Raw genomic sequence first — 15,483 nt, 5'->3', positions numbered from 1 at the left:
GAGAGAGATAAAAGTATTTCTTGTTATTTGAGAGTAATTTAAAATGATGTTGGAATACAGATTTTATAGCACAATTAGAATGAGTATAGTGGAAAGAACATTGGATACCAAGTCAGAATACTTGGATTCTAGACTTGTTTTTAAACCTTAGGGAAGAGATACTATTAGTTTTTTTGACTAACAATTTAGAAAAAATGAAAAATTATTAAATTGATACATATATCCAGGAGGTATTGAAGTCAGTTTAAACTGGCTCAAGAGAGATCATTGTTAAATTTTCATGTGAGCATTTATACTTCAGCAATCTGCAAATACTAAAAACCAGAGCTTAATTGTTTTATTTTCTTAAATTTTAATTTATTTACTGAAGAAAAGTGATGGAAAAATGTGATGGAAAAATTGCAGATTAAACTTAAAGGTGAGTCGTGTCTTTTTTCTTCTTGGAGCACTGATTGTTAAACATTTACCAGCACTCTGTATAAGCCAAGCACTGAGATAAGAGCTGGGCAGATTAATTCAGAAACAAAGGTACCAACCCCACTCTCCCAACTCTATCCTCCCCCCACCAAGGAGTTAGCATTCTAATAAATAGTGCGTAAAGGGGATTGGCAGCTGGGAGAAGAGGTTGCTATTATAATTTGGAAAGTTATTGAGCTAGTAAGTGGAGCCATAGGAGAGTTGATTATCATATTGCTTGTCCTGTCTGCATTACAGGGTTGTTATGTGGAAGGGATGAGAAAATGACTGTGAAATGTACTTTAAAAAGTATGAAGTGTAGCACAAGCTCTGGGATCAATTTCCCATCTCATACTGACTAGCCGGTTGGATTCCCAAAGAGCAGCTCTATTTCTGCTTTCCGGGCTCTCAGAGTGGATCACTAAGGGGCTCAAGTATTGATAATTCAACAATTTGTTTCTCACTGATTATGTGTTGATATAAATTGGCCAGCCAGAATTAATTATCTTACTGTATTTACTGAGATTTCATAGTAAGAACAGTATTGAACAAAAATGCTTCCCCAAAGATATACTCTCCCACATGGATACACAAAGTAGAGGGGAAAGTGGAGTCCAGCTTAGAGATCACAAAGGGATAACTCGGAGTTTCTCCTTGGATAGAAGTCTCTCTCTCCCTTGATCAAGACCCCATGAAGTTCCTTGAGACTTGTACAGGACCTTGATAGGCTGCCCTTGAAGAGACTAGAAGTTTCCCTTCTTCAGTGTGTCTAATTTATCCTCAGGCCACTGCTAGTACTCTGCTACCTTTGCCAATGGGAAGAATAAATCTGATCCTCGGAAGGTTACAAGGTTTTTCCCTTGTTAGGAAAACAACAAGGCTTTCTTCATGTCAAGGTGGGGATGGGAAGAAGTGAGAAATGGGAAAAAGGAGAAAAATACTCTTTCTATACCTGTAAGCAATTTCTTCTCAAAAGATTGGCTTGAACTGTTCTACCTCTAAGCTGACTTACTACTGGACTATCAGATTCTGAACTGACTTGTTATTTTATCAAAGTCCAAAGGGCATGATTAATTCTCTTTTTGGTGGGCTCAACCTTAATCTTCCACTATTGAATAAATAAAGGTTGCACAATAGAAACAAATAAATTGAATCCCTTCACCTAAGGAACCATTTACTTTTCAGTCAAAAGTCATAAATCATTGACTCCTATCCTCAGAACTACATATTATTATACTTACAATTAAAAACTTTATTCATAGATGATTATATGTATGTGTATATTTGAATGCATATGTAGATATGTAGATATATTTCTCTGCTCTTTCCTTGTCCCAAACAGTAAACTAATGTCATAGAAGTTCAATCAGAGATGAAAAATAGGGTTCATTATCTTGGTAGTGCAGAGAAAAATGTTATGGTTTTATTTAGCCACTGCTTTTATGCTTTTAAAACATGTTAATTTCATTTTAAAAATGTAATAGGGTATTATATCATCTCAGACAATTGTGTGATTTAAAAATAAAAGTCCAACAAAATAAGTAAAAAATATAATGTATTTTTTCTCCTTATTGCTTTCTGTAGTCTGTTTTTATGATGCTCAAGCATTAGTGTCTCAACTGTTTCCTTGAAAGATTAATCTGAAGTCTGAAAGATCCTGTTCTCTATGTCTGGTTTACCCCAGCACTTCAACCCTCTCCTTGTGGTTTCCATTATGTGCCATCAGTGGGTTACTAGGTCCCAGTAATAGTGAAATTACAATATGCTACAGTAATATAATTTGGTCCCCAATAGGTCTGTTACTTTTGTGAAGAAGGAAATCCTAAAGGGGGCTCTCTCTCTCAAGATCTGCACTGCCTAAAGTGAAAATATAAAACTTGATTCTTTGCTCTAGGACATTGCAAGAAGACTTCATAGAACATTTGTGATAGATTTTGATATCATAAATTTTTTATTACTTGAATGTATATAATGGGATTTAGTACCTCTGAGAAGCATTTTTTAAAAGATTTTACTCTATTCATATAGAATGGAGGATACTCTATTTTCCATGCTTCCCATTTCAAGTATGATTTTATGAGTTATTGGTCCCTCTGATTGGCTTTAACAATGATGCATTACACATCTGGAGGGAAGCACCTTCGTTATGCTTTGATTTAAGCTTAACTTGATGTAAGCTAGCCATCTTGTACACTTTCTTAAGTAGCTATGATAAATCTCTGTGCTTCATTGGACTTTATTCATGGCTTAATGCAGATTACAGTCATATAGTATAAATTTATCTGTTGGTTATTTTTTTCTTCTAATCATTACATAACAAATAGCCTGGTGCTTTAAGAAAGTGGTTTGTTTTGTAAATTTTACTCAGAAAAATGCATTCTCATATCATTAAAATAAGCATATACTTTAAAATTAGTGTGATAATTAAGATTAATTAAAATGGAGCATATACATTACAAGATATATAATTTTATATAGATATAATATAGATATAGATAGATATAAATATATATTAAAATTATATATATGTTTAGCATTATATATGTGTATATTTAAAATAATTAAACACACATGCATGCATATATAACTATGATCAAAATCAGATGCTACTTGAGGCTACTATAAAATGTCAATTAAACTGCTAAAATTTAGTCTATCTTGCTGCCTTGGGGAAACTTTTTATTCAATTTATTGTTAAACCAAACAGGCAACTCGGCAGTGGAGTTGGATTAACAAATTATATTTCATGTTTTCTTCTTTTTTTTGCCAGAAAAGGTGAGCCAACCATTCTGAAGAACATATTTCAGAGAGGTGGGAGGTGATTTGTTTGTAACCATTTTAAGCTGAGTAGGATAAAAATAATGCATCCAATAACTTTTTTGAATCACACAAAAGGAACTTGACTGAAAGCTAATGGTGTCTTTGTTTAAACAACTCTTTTATTAACATTTAATATTTTAATAGGAGTAGTTGATGTCAGAAGCTAAGAGGAGTCACTGAACAGCTGTGGGCCACAAATGAAATGTCTTCCATTGACCTATTTAAATTGCTTTTTCCCCCCTTTTCTTAAACAAACAAAAAAACCCTGCTAATTTAATCAACCTGTCTGTGGAGCACAGTCATCTGATTATGTAGCTGAGTACTGAGGCTACCATCTCTTATAATGAGTGTGATTCTTCTCTACACAGTGGAGGAAAAGAGACTAAGGGCTCTCTCTCCCTGGGGGTGGGAGGAAGGGGAGAAGAGGAAGAGATGTGTGCTGCTCCCTTGGCTTTTGTGTAATGACATGCCCTGAATGGGAGTCCCTACTGTAGCATGAAAGGGAAGTGGGGTGGGGCTGACTCAACTCTTTTCCTATGTCCAAGCTCTCGCTGCTCACTGGTGCTGTTGTTGCAACTTTCTGAAGCAGCATATTAAAGTGTGAAAGGTGGCAGACACACAGACCAATGGGCGAGAGGGAAGAAATTATCTTCTCAGACTAAGCACAAATTCAGTCACAGCATTCTCCAATATAAGGAAGAGAATTCAGCTAAATTTGACTAAATAATACCACCACAGCAACACAGGTAAACTGGCAAACTTTGTTTTAGTCTATAGATGTAGTCCTAAAAAATAGTGTGCAAATCAAGTATTTGTCAAGTAGATCATATTTTAAATATACTGAAGTGAACCACCATTTGATGGAACCAGAAAGGAAATCCTTTCCTATTGGGATGGGGGTGGGGGTTGGAATGAGGTCTGCAATGCGAATGAATAATCACATATCAATCTACTCACGTTGTAAGCTAGTATTTTTGAATATAGTTTTTTTTAAAGAATACTTCTCAACCTTGAGCTTAACACTTTACCTGTTCTCAAAGTACTCTTTACAGATATTTTTCCACTCTTTCTCCTCACTATCATCATCATTATAAAAAACACCAATGCTCACATCAAATATATGTAAAGTATACTGTAAGACACTAATTAATGTTAGCTATTATTATTAACAAAATATAAGAATTTAAGGTTTCAAAAGGACTTTGCTCACAACAATCCTTTAAGGTAGATGGTAGCATTTATGCCATTTATTAAATGCCTACTATATAGGAGATACTTTGATTCTCACAATTAAGCTTCAGAGCTCCTTGCTATTTCATTTGTTGTTCTGTTGTACCCTACTCTTTGGGATCCCCTTTAGAGATTTCTTGGCAAAGATATTGGAGTGGCTTGCCATTTCCTTCTTCATCTGAGGAAACTGAAGCAAGAATGGTTAAGTGACTTGCCCAGGGCACACAGCTAGTAAATGTCTGAAGTCAAATTTGAATTCAGGACTTTCTGACTCCAACCCTGGTACTCTACCATTCTGCTCACCATTACCCTTATATGAAGTTGAGAAGATACCTCTGTAGATATAAAATATGTGTTCTATAAATCATGTGTTTATAGAATAAGATATCTCTTTCTCTCTCTCTCTCTCTCGCTCTCTCTCTTTCTCTCTCTCTCTCTCTCTCTCTCTCTCTCTCTCTTTCTCTCTCTCTCTCTCTCTGTCTGACTCTCTCTCTCTCTTTCATTATCTATATCTCTTAGAGAAGCCAGTGGAAGTGAGGATGCCTCTGTCCCAGGTAGAAGACCTAGAATGTAAACACCTTGGTGCCATGGTTATTTTCATTTTTATGTTCACAAAGTCTAGCACAGCATCTTGTACTCTGTGGGCACAGAACTGATATTCATTTAGGGAACTTAATGGAATAAAAGTAATGTAAGTCTCAGTTTTCCCATTTTACATATGAAGAAACTGAAAGATTTGCCCACAGATATAGTTTGAGTGCTAAATCTGAAACATGGATGGAGAGCTTTTGATTCCAAATCTAGTATTCTTTCTTCTATGTCAGGATACTTCCATAAGTATTTTTACATGTGGAATATAAAATATCTGGACAAATATGTGCCAAATAATGAAGCGTGGGAGAAAGAATCGTATCCTTGGAATCAAATATTGACCTTGCTCATGTTGCCTTCTTCTGTCTAATCAAAAAATGGGAATAACACTTTTCTCTCTCAAGGACTCAGAGCTTTTATGAATTCATATGTTAAGTCCTTTGTAAGTTGAAAAGCGCTGTATATTAATTTTATCATCAGCATTGTTATTCCTCTTATCTCTATTACCCAAGAATAATAGAGTGATACATGAGAGTATAAATGGATTGCAGCTCAATATTAAAAATTATATAAGCACAAGAAGCTGAAGAAAAAACCCTATATAACAAAAATGCAGGTGGACTGGTCCTTAAGTGAGAACATGGCTAAATTAGATCAGATTGGAACATAGTAGGTATTTACTATGTGTCAGGCATTGTGAGAATACAAATATTAGTAAGGAGCTTACATTCTGTTGGGGAAGACAATATATAAAGGAAAACAAAAAAGAGGAAACCGGTGGAGAAATTAAAGGAAAGCTACAAGGGTGGATGCTGAAAAGTACTTGGGATAATCAGAAAATAATCTAGATTAGATTGTTGTTGTTTGTCCTTTGCTCTCAGAAAAGACCAAAATTTGAGGAAGGAAATGCTTACTTGCAAATGAATTGGATTTAAATGAAGCAGGGCTGTGCAAAGTCACCAGCCTCACTTTCTCTTCCAGAGCCATCTGAGTTCAGTGGCAAGATACTGATCAGGATGACTAGAAATGCAACTGGATGCAAGGGGTGACCTTTGCCTTTTTAAGCTGAGGTCTTCCCAGGTCTCAATTTGTCTGAGGCATTGCCCATTGAGTGATAAAATCTAGGTAAAAATAAGTCAAAGAGGGATCTTTTTATGTAGTCCAAAATAAAATGAAATAAATCTGGAAGGGGGAGACTCTTGGGTTTTTGGACAAAACAGAAATAACTACTATTTACCCCCAGCTAATCCTAATTATCTCAGGAATAAGAGAGGCTTGGGTTTGGATCTATTGTTGATCACTCAATGAGAACCAGATTGATTTAGGTTTAAGACATGGTCTATAAAAAAGAAATCTAGCTTCTCAAAACGCAGGACAACTGCTGAAATCTTAACAAGGTGGAAAACAAGAAGTCTTTCTCTTTTTTATCGGTGGGGAGGCCAAACATTTAAGAAACATTTAAGGACCTTATTTGTGGCCACATTATAACATAATCAAGAAGAAAATTGAGTTCTGGCATCTAAATTTATGATAATATCCTTCAAACCTAGGGACATAATGGTAATTACATGATGTAATGAATTGTTTTTAATAGACTCATTCTAAAAATGGTTTTCTAAGAAACTGTATCATTTTTATCCCTTTTTTGAGAAGTTTAAAAAAGAGAAATCCCAGCAGTTAGACTCTTGACTCTAAAGCTTTTAGGCACTCAAATCCTACCTTCTCTAACAGGCCTTTCCAGACTGGCCCCCTGCTTCCCACCTTAGACCCATCTCTCGTAGACAATCTCCCATTTATATCATATATCTCTTTTATATACAAACTGCCTTTATGTTTTTTTCACCCATTAGGATGTTGTTGTTCATCCTTCATTTTAGAAGATGACTATTAACATTGTGGAGTGATGTCTTCACTTGGAATGTGAACTGTTCTGTCATTTTTTTTTTCAGAAGTTTTAAGGAGAAGAAATATGCCCTAATTTGCTAAGAGTTAACAATAATTAACTGTTTTGACCAAGTTTTCAGAAATCCTTCCTGGAAAGGAGCTATATTCCTGGTTGCATTAGCTGCCATGGCTGAATTCATATATCCAGAAATTTATGCACGTTATTTATTCTGAGAATGAGGAGGTCCAGCCAAAGCAGGGCTATAAAATTGTGGCAAATCTGCTCTTTCCTCCATTCAGGTGTCAAACTGATCTTGCAGATCTCACCTTATCACTTTTCCTTCCCTACCCTACCCCCAATCAATAAGTTCCATTGGCTCCCCAGTTACTCTACCCCCTTTTTACAAAAATCTTTTTTGAGGGAGGATTTTAAAATCCCTTCATAACCTGAGTCCTTCCTACCTTTCCAATCTTTCATTTGATTACCTTTGCCATGCTCTGGGATACAGCCACAGAAGCCTCCTTGCTATTCTACCCACATGACATTCCATATATCCTCAGTACATTTTCACTGTTCATTAGACCTAGGAATTCTCTGTCTCCTGGTTTTCCTAGCTTCCTTCAAGTCCCAGATAAAATCTCATCTTCTACACTTTCCCAAACTCACTCATTGCTAGTATCTTTCTCCTGAGATTACCACCAATTTATCCTGTATATATGTTTGTTCATATGAACATTGTTGTTCAGTAGTTCAGTTGTGTTTAGGGTAAGCATTGAAAAATATATACTCGACTGCACATGTATAACCTTGTTTGCATGTTGTCTCCCCTATTAGACAGTGACTTCCCTGAGAGCAGTTACATCTTCAGCACTTAGCACAGGGTCTACTATACATTGTTGTTCAGTAGTTCAATTGTGTTTCCCTCTTTGTGACTCCATGAATCATAGCATACCAAGTCCTTCTCCCACTATGTCCCCAAGTCTGTCCAAACTCATGTCTGTTATTTCCATGACTTGATAGTAAGCATTGAAAAATATATACTTGATTGCACATGTATAACCTTTATCAAATTGGTTACCATTTCAGGGAAGGGGGAAGAGAGAGAAAAATTTGGAAATCAAAATTTTGAAAAATGAATATTGAAAACTGTTTATACATGTAATTGGGAAAAATAAAATATTGTTTAAAATAAAAAAGAAAAAAAATGAATACTGATTGTTGACTAACAGAGCTGCCTGACTTTATGAGGGGCAAGAAGCCAAACTGTATCACCAGGACTCATTTCGGGGGCAGGAGTTCATGCGATTAAAATTCAGAAGAAAGAAAATGGGAATCCCACACATATCAACTCCTTTCTGAACCCTTTTCTAAAAATTCATAATGCTTGTCAATTATTATCTTCCATTTGCTCTCTACATAGGAGGATGGGTCATAGTTCTGCCGCATGCTTCAAATAGTTCCTCTCCTTTTAATTTGTGAAGGAAATTGGTAGGGGTGTAGGGGTCATTTAATGGTGCAGTCCTTGTTTTGAACAGATAAACAGTATATGTTAGCCAGTCTACAGATAGGAGGGGAGTGGGTAAACAACCTTAGGACAAAAAGTACAAGTGCTTGCATCTCCTTTAAACACTCATTCGGTTTCAGTAAAATTTTCTTTCACACTGTTCTTCGAAAAACTACAAACTTTCCTTCAGGATATTGTATTCCCTTTACTTAATGTAGGGTTCCCTTGAAAAGCATGACTCTCCATTATTTTTTATTCTAAACTTTCCATCTGTGATTAAAAAAAAAAACCAGGGCAGAAGAGAAATGAAATACAATGACATTTGGGGGAAAAAAAAGATTCCTATCTCTGTCTGTCTTCTGGCCCTTAATTTGAACAGCCGGTAGCCAGGTTGATCTAGATAATTCTCCCCCAGGCTTTTATTTTTAGCGTATTTGGGTATAGAGAGAGTCACCACTTTGGATCTTGTATTTAATTTTGTTTAGACATTAGCAGCATATTCACCAAGTACGTGTGAAGCAATTTTTCCCTGTGTTGTAGACAAACAGATTGGTTCAACTACAAATGAAAAACATGTCACACCAAAGATTCTGCTGGCCCTCTACACATAAGGAAGCAGGAGAGGGAGTAACTGAGGCTTACAGGGAAAGCAAAGAACAAAACAAAGCTAGAAATGCATTAGCAATGGTAGAAAGGGGCAAAGGCACTGGGGGGAAGGGACGAATTGGTGGGAGGAAAAGAAAAGATAAAAGAATGGCTTACAATTAGTTCTCTCTATAGCCTTTTTCTTTGTTGTAATTAGATACAATTGTGTTGCTGTACTATTTACCATGATGGCAATACCAGTGTCTCATTTATAGAATGGACATCATTAGAGTAAGCGCAGCCCAGAAAGGTTATTAGTGCTTCATCTGAACTCTGAAAATGTCAAGTCATGTGGGGATGGTGAATGGTGATATGAAACCTATCCCAGTTATCATATGTTAATGAGGGGAAACAATGTACAATGTATAAGGAGAAAAAAAAAACCCTGCATTTTGTGACCAGAGCCAGGATTTTATGGAGTTTTATTCATTTTTGTCCTCATTAAAATATGTAGATCTTATCATTAGGTGGTCAGTTTACCAGCAGAGCTTGCTCATTCAGCTTAGATATATGAATGAGTGTGCCGGTTTGTTAGGATAACCAGATAAACCACAGTTCTGGTGTGTGGGTATATACCCCTACACACACTCACAAGTACGCGTGGATACACAGACACACATGCATATATACACATACATGCTATCACACATACATACAGATCTTACACTGCATATATGTGAGATGCATGTTAATGAGTATACAATACATATATGTGCACATACGCACAAAGTTCTTTAGTCCGTTTCCCTTGTGACGGTATTTACTTTAATTATGGGTTTACCTCAAACATGGTTACAACTAATTATCATGATTTTGTCCCACCAACAAGAAACTAAGTCTTCTGCCTCAACTTTTTCTTTGCTTTAAAGTTTTTCCTTCAGTAATAAGCACACATGCAAACATACTCATTCAGCAAGGTTTCCAGGGGTGGAAGTTAAATTGGACAGCTGGTAATTTCAAAGACTCTTCCTGGCATAGCCTCAGTCTCATTTCAAATGAGAAGCATGTTACTTTTATTTACACATTTCTTTGTGGAGAGAAGGAGGAAGGAAAGAAGAAAAAATTCTTCAGAGTAATCACATAGAGAGCAAGTCTATTTTACTGACAGGCACAGTAGAACCTCACTAATGAACACTAATGATGTGGAGACCCACTGTGGATTACCACATTGGGAGATTTAGTGATTGAAAGGAAAACAGGATGACAGTGTCAAGGTCACTGTATTATCCAATATGTTTTGTTCATGGATTCTAACACTAAAAATTCCATTCTACTTTCTACAGTAATGATGCTTAGTCAAAACTTGGCTGCTTGATTTAGCTCTACTCTTATGTATCTAATAATAAGTACCTTTGATCTCCACATCATCTTTTCTTCCATGTACCAAGATTTAGAATGACAGTATATTTGTAAGGGCCATGCAAAAACATTTGAATGAATGATTTCTTTTTCAGACACATTCAGGCATAATCTTAGATGTTTCTTTTCCATTTGTTTCTTAACATGTCCAAAAGGAAATTCATTTGAATTTTTGCATTTGCCACTCCCATCCTTAAATTTTCCTGTTTTTGTTTCCATCACCTAGTTTTACGGTACTGGATTCATCCTTTATTCTTCTAGATAAGTCCCCTTCCATAGCCAATCAATTGACAAGTCTCTTCACTTATTTTTATCTATATAATAATCCACATCTAAATTATAAGATCATTGAGGATAAGGACTGTTTTATTTTTATTTTATTTTTATCTCTGTCTTCCTAGTACTAAGCACAATGCTTTAGACAGAAGAGTGACAGTGATTTTTGTTGCTCATCATTTCAGTCATGCAAAACTCTTTGTGACTCCATTTGGCATTTTCTTTGGCAAAGATAGTAGAGTTGTTTGCCATTTCCTTCTCTAGCTCATTTTATAGAGGAGGAAATTGAGGCAGACAGAATTAAATGACTTGCCCAGGCTCATATAGCTAGGGAGTGTCTGAGACTGCATTTGAATTCATTCAGTTCTTCCTGTTTCCAAGTCCAGAGCTCTATCCACTATGCCACCTAACTGCCCTCATTTCACGGACATATGATACTCCCAGGTAAGTAAACATCCGCTGTCCTTTTGGCACCTACTCTGCAACCTGAATTTTCATTTTATTTTATTTATTTATTTTTTATTGAGGCAATTGGGTGACTTGCCCAGCCAGGAAGTATCAAGTGTCTAAGGGCAGATTTGAACCCAAGTCTTCCTGACTTCAGGGCTGTTGCTCTAACCACTAGACCAACTAATTGCCCCTGAAACTTGTAATTTTAGAGATTTATCTAGGTGACTTGGGGAGGGTCGTACAACTAGTATATTTTCAAGACAGGCTAGAGAAGCCAGCTCTCTAGCTATTATGTTATTTGCAAACAGCAACAAAAAATTCTTCTTACACATAGCATAAATGTTGAATTTGATTCTCTGAAGGAAAGTGGTATCCAATTCATATTTGAGGAGATCACTGGAGGATAAGGAAGAGAATGAGGTGATAAGGTGCTATATCACAGAACTCTAATTGAATTGCTTTACCCTATGATGCAGCTTTATTCCATAAAACAAAAATAAATTAGTTTAGGAAAAGTGGATTTCATTACTAGTCCTCAAAATCAAGAATGAAAGTGTCTGTGATTTGAAAAATTTGAAACATGAAAACATCATAGAAATCACATTCATTTCAAGTATCTGGAAACCTCTCTCGATAATTATTTGTGATTCTATTAGTATAGGATATTTCAAGTTGAGTAAACTCCCTTTATCCATGCAAGTCAACAATGTATAATTCTCTGCAACTTATACTCTTAGAGAGTTGTCTAGAACATTACATTAAGTGACTTGTCTAGGGTCATACAGTCAGTATGTATCACAAGTGGGACTTGATCCTAGTCTTCTTGGTCTTGAAGCTGGCTTCCTATTCACTACATAATGCTGCCTCTCTTCCAAAAATTATATCCCCGACTGATTGATCATGAAATAAAATCTCAGAGAGAACAGTAACATTTATAAGGTCACAATGAAAATCAAGCTCAGGCCTAGAAGAGGAACTCTTATATTCTTGATTCCCAATTCTGTTGCTTAATGTACTAGACCATACTGCTTCCTACAGAGGATGATTCCATGTGGAATGAGAGAACACTTTAAAGCAAATTCCAATTATGGTTTATTAACTTCACACACAGTATTTATCTTCCAGTTTCCAAAAATAGCAGAACCAATTAAACTGTCTGTTTAGCAGTACTTCTCCCCCCTCTTTAATTTTCCTTCATATAGTAAGTAGCTTTATATAAAAAAATGGAACATAACAGGAATGGAGGGAGTGTATGTGGGGAGATAACCCCCTCCCCCAATTTCTATAGTACTTATAAAGTAGCAATGAACTACAAGGTCTTTTTCCTCTAAGAAGATGTCATCTTTGTGGGGAAAACGACTATAAGGGAATCAGAGTTGGAAGTAACTTTAAAATTTTAAGCCATCCAGTCCAACCTCTTCCCCCATTTAGAAGTCACCACTAATACATCCTTGACAGATCATCACCTAATATCTGCTTGAATACAAAATGAGGATACAATCACATCTCACAAAGCTGACCATCCCATTTGTTCTCTGCATTACTATGTAGATATACTACTGTTCTAAGTAATAGATATTATTCTCGATCCTCTTTCAAGCAATTTTCTCTTGTGAATTATTGAGTACCTCTTCTGCTCTTTCTGCTTCTTTACCTATGTCCTCTATGATATTCATTTCCACAGTTTGACCCCAGGGAACTTTTTTCTTTCCCTTACATTTTCAAGAATTCTTAATTAGACTTTTTTTTTTTTTAAATCTGTGGTCCAGAAAACAAATTCTCTCCTTTGAAAACATGTATACATTTGCACATCTTATATACTGTCTTCACTGTCATTTAAAGAAAGAGATGAAATAAGAATGATGTTCCTAGAAATGATCAGTATCTTTTCTTAACTCTGTCTGAACTCTATTTTCAGAACCTTCCACCAAGTTCCTAGATGCTAAGAAAAGAAGAAAAATCTTTTGCCAACTACTCTTACTTTATAGTACACTGCCAAACTCCTCATAAATACTGAGTTACAGGTAGCTTTGTCTACCTCCTGGTCAATTTCATTTAATCCATTAAAAAGTAGAAAATGCTGTTAGTATTTCAATTGTTTCTTAACCAAACCAAATATAGATTTTATTGTACTAAGAGAAGGAATTATTTTCTGACGACTCCAATTCAAATATAGAGAGACAATAATTTAATGCTATAAAATCTTATAGACAATTTTTGTCCTTCCTTTAGGCTTTGTACCAGAATGTTTCGACATAATTAACCTCTTATGAGGAAATCTATAGTGATTTTTTTCCCTCTCAGTTATAGTATAGATACAGATGTATCTATTACCCATCTATCTCCTTGTCTACTTTTTGAACCCAAATAGAGAGTATGGCACAGGACAAGATTCATTCTGCAAACTCTGCCATTCATCTCCACAGGGTGTGTATATGGTAATTAAATAACACTTCTAATAGGTGACAATGATCTGGAAATAATAAAATTGCAATTATCTTATCAAACTTAACATACAGCACACTTGGAAAATGAATTAAAATTTACTAGAAATTTCCATTTCTTTCTAGCTGACTGCTCATGAAGTCTATGTATGGTATAACTTTAATTACTTTGGTTTTTGCCATCTTTTTTGTTAGCTCTTTCTTCCCAAATGCAAAGTGATTGTGTCCTTTGCTGAATGATGAAACATATACATTTCTTTCCTGACAAACATTCAATAAAATGTACTTTCCTCTTCTAGTCTCTTTGATCAGAAACTTTCTCATAACACTGCTTTCTTGTCTATAAACCTGAAAAGACATTGATACTAATATGTTAACCACTGCTATGAATGTGCTTTTAAGATCTATTACACATATATTATACTTTCCAAAGATGTTCGTCTGTCTAATTCTGAGTGGAAATGAAATAGAATTGTCCTATAGATAGTAAAGTCCTTCAGACCTTCACATTTTTGGATGGCATTGTTCCTCACATTAAGTGACAGAGTATTATCCACAGTGCTGAGTGACTATACAAGTTAGGTACTTAATAAATGTTTGAATGATTTATTGTTCAATGAAATTTAGAGCTCCTCAAAGAAGACTGGATCAAGAATCCATACTGAAAAAACAGCATGAACTATTTAAAATTAATTAATAAATATATTTAAAATTTTACTGGTTCTAATTTCTAAATAGATACATATTGATAGACATAATTTCATGTAAGCAAAAGCTATTTGGCATCCTTGACAGTTTTTAAGAGTTGTTAAGGGGTCCTAAGACCAAAAAGTTTGAGAACTACAAGGCTAGAGCATTTAAAAGATTTCTGCATTGGCCAGGTAATCATTTCTCAGCCTATATCCTGATTAGAGCAGCACAACAATAGGCAAGATCCATTACTACTACAACTGAGTAAGATAAAACATTGTTTTCCAATTTGAAAAAAGGTTCAATTTAATTTAAAATAGATTTTAAGAGAAAAGAAAGTAGACATTGAATATATTACTCTTCAGGTACAAATTTTTTTACACACATAAGTTTTGATTGGAACACATCATGTCATTTTGGAATTATTTTGGAATTTCTGAAACTATCACCAGATTAAGAAGCACAGATTTGATCCATAATTATATTGTAGACACATAAAATGAGCAATTGTTGTTTTTACAAATAAATATGATTTCAGTATTTAAGATTCAGAAACCTGATTTATGTGTTTGTAATCACCTCTCATCTCATTTTGTAAAGCCTTCTATTACTGGCTTATTAAAGCTTCATTATGGCACTCAACCCAAATGCCAGCCTTGGTTCTAGTCCATGCATTATGTTTTGCATTTAGTAATTAGTAACATAAATAATCTCTTTCCAGTGGAAGATTTGGGGTTCACTGATCAATGGAAAATTTATTACAGACATTCACAAGTCCTTAATTATTAAACCTGTAAGCATCATTTATTTAAACTGAATCATTTGCATTTAAAAAAATGTTACAGATGGATAGACAGAGACAGAAAAGAAGATTGTACATAAAGAATAGTAGAATCATAAGATTATGATGAAGCAAGGTAATATAATATAGAACTGCTCTCCAGTGGTTTCAATCAAGTCCAATTCTTCATGATCCCATTTGGGATTTTCTTGGCAAAGATACTAGAATGGTTTGCCATTTCATTTTCCGGCTCATTTTTTATGCATGAGGAAACTGAAGCAGACAGGATTAAGTGACTTGATCAGGATCACACAGCTAATAAGGATCATCTGAATTCAGGTCTTTCTGACTG

The 15,483-nt window shown here is 35.1% G+C and overlaps 1 protein-coding gene across 5 annotated transcripts in view; it reads right to left on the bottom strand.

Moving 5' to 3' along the window:
- The window catches only part of TENM2 (teneurin transmembrane protein 2), a 1,351,165-nt gene that overhangs the window by 777,668 nt on the left and 558,014 nt on the right, over window positions 1-15,483 (bottom strand). The window lies entirely within an intron of this gene.

Source organism: Sarcophilus harrisii, chromosome 2, assembly GCF_902635505.1.
Source record: "Sarcophilus harrisii chromosome 2, mSarHar1.11, whole genome shotgun sequence".
In the NCBI taxonomy this organism is placed as follows: Eukaryota; Metazoa; Chordata; class Mammalia; order Dasyuromorphia; family Dasyuridae; genus Sarcophilus; species Sarcophilus harrisii.
The sequence above is the reverse complement of the archived record's forward strand: the minus strand, read 5'-3'. Positions and strand labels throughout refer to the sequence as shown.